We start from the raw sequence: 6380 nt of genomic DNA, 5'->3' as shown, positions 1-6380 counted from the left end.
ATAGTAGCATCCTTATAGTGTTGGGATTCAAAATTGTGCAAGTAATACTATTTTCATATAAATTACTTTGTCTCTGAACCTATGTATTGAATAGCATATTTGTATGGTATCAATAACATCATTGTATGGTTGTGATTCAAAATTAAACTTTGGGAGTCAATTTTGCTTATTTTTCTAATTGTCAGAGTCTTGTGATAATTACTAACAAAAAACCAGGTGAGCGATACAGGCCCTCTGGGCCTCTTGTTTTTATATTTGAGTTGAATGCATCAAATCGGATCTGTTCCCGACATCGACTGTATAGCCCTACCTGCAGTTATCGTAATTTTTCATGCAACTTTGTAGAATTTTACGATGCATATGTAGTAGGCTCGATCGAAATATTTCATCTAAAAAAGATAATATTGTACAATTTCTCACTGCATACAACTCTGATATTCCATGGTAACGTTATAAAATAAAAACTATCGTTTTCTCCGTATCAACGTAAAACGAGCCTGTGCTTCGTCTCCGCGAAATCTAACTCATTCCTCTCAGTGGTGTCTTCACCGACGTTTAAGCATTTCGGAAAGAGATTATAGTAAGCCAGGTATATTAAAGAACAACAAAAAACTTTATGATTTTTCACTTTTCTTCATGTTGACACAGCAGTTACACGCACATTACAAAAGTGTTTTCCCTATTAGGAAATACTATATCACACATCATCAAATATTTGCTATTAAAGATAGGTGATTAAAATAACAATGTTATCTGCTTCTTATAAAAAAAAATCACTGTATATAAAAAAAAACAGAAATCTGGCTTAGTTTTAACGTACCGATCTTCTGATCTTTCGATTCTCACCACAGGCGGCAATTTTTTTTAATATAACATGCAAACATGCCTATTCAAACTATTCACAAAATCTGGTGAGGGCTACATGTACATGTAGCTATTACTACAAAATAAATAATTATATATCTGAGGATTTACATCGGATACGGTCAGTATCTTACAGTAGGAAAGGACGTATACTTGGATAGGCCTGTTACTTTTATTTTGGTGTCGACACGGAAAGACGAGATGAGACCTGTCTCCTGGACATTAAAACAAGTCATTTATTTCATCTAGGCAAATAATAATTTGAAAATTTCATATACCGCCTGCAAGGAGACGCCCTATGCCTATCGCTACCCACAATGCATTCAATCGTGGTCTTATACATACGTATTATGTAACTTTTCATCGATAATTTGATCCAGATATATCTGTCTTCGACAGTTATATTTAGAATTATGAATATGTGGAAGGAGCGTGTTTACAAGATAAAAACAACCCCGTAAATTGGTCACCCCAGCCCAAGCACAGGGGCACGCAAATTATTCATCATGTAAAATAATTGCAAGGTACGTCATGTCCAAATGACTGAAAATTGCGAAAAATGAATTATATTTTATGTAAATATCGGTTAGCTTGTAATATAAACAGAATTATGAAACTCTTTGCCGATGATACCTCTCTTTATGTAATAATACAAAATAATAATGATTTAGATACACCTTCTTTACTGCTCAATATTGACTTGGCCTCATTTTTCTGACTGGGCACATCAATGGCAAATTTTCTTCAATTCCAATAAAACAATAGCAATGAATTTCAGTCGTAGACAAAACATTGATTATCCACATCTTTTGTTTAATGATAATGTAATTGCAGAAAATGAATCTCATAACCACTTAGGGCTAACCTTTAATAGTAAAGGAACATGGGACAATCGTACTCAAACCGAATCTGATCTTCTTGATTCTATTCAACTGGAGGCCATGCGTATAATAACAGGACTCAGAAGAGGTACCTCTCACCATATCTTATATAATGAAACTGAACTAGAACCTTTAAGTAAAAGAAGACAGAATCATAAACGTATTTTGATGTTCAAAATTATCAATAACGTTACTCCATTGTATCTCTCCAATATTCTACAACCATATTTAAATGTAAACAATATATACAATTTTAGAAATAACAAAGTATTTAATATACCTGTCACGTACTAATAGCTACATGAAAAGTTTTTTTCCTTCAACTATGGCTATGTAGATCTCTTAGAGACTCTTTTTCAATTTCTTCTTTTAAATGTAAGTTGAAAACTACTAATGATACAAATATTTCTGAAATGTTCATTAATTCTGCTCCCAGAAAACTTAATATAATTTTATGCCAGCTTAGAAATTTAAAAAGTGACCTTAATTATGATAAATATTTTGATCACCTTATTAATAATCCACCTTGTGTATGTGGTGCTCCAAGTAAAGATTTGGTGCATTTTTTCTTCCAATGCCCCATGCATTCTAATTCTAGGCACCATATTCTATCTATCTTCATTGCTTAATGTGTGGCATCCTTAATGCTCCTGATCATTTAAACAATTCCATTCTATATCATGTAAACTTACATATTAAATTCTCTTAGCGTTTTTCAATGTACAAATAAGACATTATATATAATACTGTCTTTAACAGTAATACAATTAATTCAATCTACATAACTATTATAGCAAGGTAGTTTTTTTATGTAAAATACACCTTATAACATTCTGGTATGAAATGCGAATGAATGTGTGCTAGTGTGTTATTGTTGTGTATTAAGTATTTATATTACATATAACTTTTCATATTAGACTTTGTGGAAATATGTTGTGTCTTCATTTTATAAAAAAACAAATTCTTAGTAATTTTGAATAGTAGTTATCTCTATAATTATATCACCTATTCTATTTAATTTCATATTGAATATACTCCTTAATCCATAATAAATTAGATACTTTACATATTATGATATACAATTTCTGTAGAAAAAATCAATTGATACATAATAACTTTCTACCAGGTCTTACCGGAAGTAATAGAAGAAGACTGATATAGGCATTGCGCCTGTTGTCTAATTCTTTTAACAATCCGTTGTAATTTTCTTTATATTTGTATTGTTGATATAATTATATTTTGATTTGCTATTTCAAAAAAGGTAACCCCGCCAAAACGATATTTTCACTGTAAATGCTGTGCTCAGACATTTTCACTCAGGTGAAAAATACCACATATATTTTCACCATTAAACCTTATATTTCATTCTGAAAAAATATACTAATACTTATAACTTTTCCGAATGAAAATTTTGTGATTAAGGATATGCTTTGGTGAGGTCTCAATCTCGTTGAAGTCTTGTTTCAACATTGATCAAAGGTTTTTGTGATTTTCAAAAACTATTTTTTCAAGTTATAGCAAGTTACCATATAGAAATTATGTCAAAAATTAAACTTTCACTGCTTTTAGAATTTGTTACATACACATTATTATGAGGCCGTTTTGAAAAGGTGCATTTCTTTGCAGAGAGGTGACACTTCACACTTTTTTACTTCAATATTTATCAAATTAATTTTTACTGTAAATCTTTTTAGGTGTACTGAGATGAAAGTGATCAGCATATTAGTTTGAAATGATAACCTGTTGTGTTTTTACATTTGAGTGCAAAAAATTTTGAAAAATATCAAATTTTGTTTCGGGACAAAAAATCAAGCACATCGACCTCTTTTATTATGATAGTTTAAGAAACAACAACACGTTTTCTTTTGAACTGCAAAATTTTAGAAAAAGTGAGTTATCAGCACTTTTTCTGTGAAGAGTTGAATCTAAAAATTGTAAAAACGAAGAATTTTTATTTTCAAAATATAGAGGAAAAGGGTAACATACAGAGATGTTCTGAGCAAAAATAATGGGCTGACTGTATGGTATTAGTATTTTCTTCAATAAATGGTATTAGTATTTTCTTCAATAAAACATTGGTTTTGTCGATTTAACGAATATCCATGCTTATCGGACCACTAATTTGAAGTATAGTGCTTTAGTTTGTCGTGTGACACTGAGGACGTCTCCGAGATCTGAATAATTCTGCTCGAGCATTGTAGAACAGTGTACTGGCCAGAGGTGTGTATTTTCTTTATCTAAGAGGTTAATGCTGCCCAAAGCAAAACGGCGAAGTTGAAATTGTTGATGGCATGTTGAATTCAACATTTAATCCATTGTGTCCCTCTATATAGTCTTCTTCGTTATTGTAAACACAAATGTTGTAATATTTATTTGCCTTTAATTAAACCAATTCCCATTTTAAACAGTTATATGCCATCCATTAACTGTCACAACACGATATTAGATTCAATATTTGAATAAACAGAATAATAATCTTTATAATACTTATTTAGTAGTTGGCCGATATCGTTTAGACATATAATCTAATATAACATTGGATTTTTTATTGTGGTGTTTAGATATCTGTCATTTGCGAAAGATAAAACTTTGTCATCCTAGTGACAGCTGTGTGTAAAAAGCTGACAAGTTTACAAGCCCACTCAAACAGATTAAAAAAACATTTTTTCTCTATTTTAAACTGACTAAAGACTAATTCTTAACAGTAATAATGCCATTTTTCTGAAGCGATCGGATTTGCTTCACATATTTCGTAATATATTTCATTAGATATTCTTAAACATGTCAAGGTTGTCAGGCCTTGGTAATCTTTACCTGTACTTACACTATGCTAATCTTGATTCTATTGAAGGTTAATGCGGCCACTAACATGACAGATATCGCCTGTTTAACTCAGTGGACACGAAAATAGCTAAATATGCGTTGTACTGACATGAAGAAACATATGGCCGTCATCAAAATGTCATTTACTACTGTCTTATTAGGCAGTCTCATGTCAGAAGCTTGCTGATTGGTTCTCTTGTCCTTATTTTTTCTATAATTATCTTTTTGTTCATATTTGAGGTATTATTGATGAGCCAGAAGACACAATTTCCTTTTTTTTATTATTATTATTTTAATAATCATTTAAGAATCAATGAAAGTACCCACACAAATCATGCACAGACAAATCAAATAAAGTAATTTTTACCATAAATATCAAGAAATCAGCAAACAATAAACGAGACAAAATAAGACAGTTAAATACAAATGCATCCACAATGCTTTAAATTTGAACAAAGTAATGACATCTATATTTTACACCCTAGCTAACCTTGTTGCTTAATTGTATTCGAAGGCGAGCTAGGCCAAAATAAAAAAAACCCGAAACGATTCAGAGTAAATTAAACGAAGGAGAGATGTTGCATAAATTTCTAAAATCTAATGATGATAATAGCTGTGGTTCTAACTTCAAGAGCTTGATTTTCCAATGCTATAGCTGAAAAACACTTCAGTAGTATGGTTTGTCTGCGATGAGTGACGAGAAACTGGTTTGTCTGCGATGAATGATGAGAAAATGGTTTGTGTCTGCGATGAGTGATAAGAAACTGGTTTGTCTGCGATGAGTGATGAGAAACTGGTTTGTCTGCGATGAATGTTGAGAAACTGGTTTGTCTGAGATGGGAAATGAGAAACTGGTTTGTTTGCGATGAGTAATGAGAAAATGGTTTGTGTCTGCGATGAGTGATGAGAAAATGGTTTGTGTCTGCGATGAGTGATAAGAAACTGGTTTGTCTGCGATGAGTGATGAGAAACTGGTTTGTCTACAATGAATGATAAGAAACTGGTTTGTCTGAGATGAGTGATGAGAAACTGGTTTGTGTCTGCGATGAGTGATGAGAAACTGGTTTGTCTACAATGAATGATAAGAAACTGGTTTGTCTGAGATGAGTGATGAGAAACTGGTTTGTCTACAATGAATGATAAGAAACTGGTTTGTCTGAGATGAGTGATGAGAAATTGGTTTGTGTCTGCGATGAGTGATAAGAAAATGGTTTGTGTCTGCGATGAGTGATAAGAAACTGGTTTGTCTGAGATGAGTGATGAGAAACTGGTTTGTTTGCGATGAGTGATGAGAAACTGGTTTTTCTGCGATGAGTGATGAGAAACTGGTTTGTCTGCGATGAGTGATGAGAAACTGGTTTGTCTGCGATGAGTGATGGGAAACTGTTGTGTCTGAGATGAGTGATGAGAAACTGGTTTGTCTGCAATGAGTGATGGGAAACTGGTTTTTGTCTGCGATGAGTGATAAGAACCTGGTTTGTGTCTGCAATGAGTGATGAGAAACTGTTTTGTCTGCGATGAGTGATGAGGAACTGGTTTGTCTGCGATGAGTGATGAGAAACTGGTTTGTGTTTCCGATGAGTGATGAAAAACTGGTTTGTTTCTCCGATGAGTGATGAAAAACTGGTTTGTCTGAAATGAGTGATGGGAAACTGGTTGGTCTGCGATAAGTGATGAAAAGAAAACGATTCAGAGGAAATTAAATGAAAGAGAGATGGTGCACGAATTTCTAAAATCTAATGATGATAATAGCTGTGGTTCTAACTTCAAGATCTTGATTTTCCAATGTTATAGCTGAAAAACACTTCAGTA

Source organism: Argopecten irradians, chromosome 3, assembly GCF_041381155.1.
Source record: "Argopecten irradians isolate NY chromosome 3, Ai_NY, whole genome shotgun sequence".
Taxonomy (NCBI): Eukaryota; Metazoa; Mollusca; class Bivalvia; order Pectinida; family Pectinidae; genus Argopecten; species Argopecten irradians.
This window is presented reverse-complemented; position numbering follows the sequence as displayed.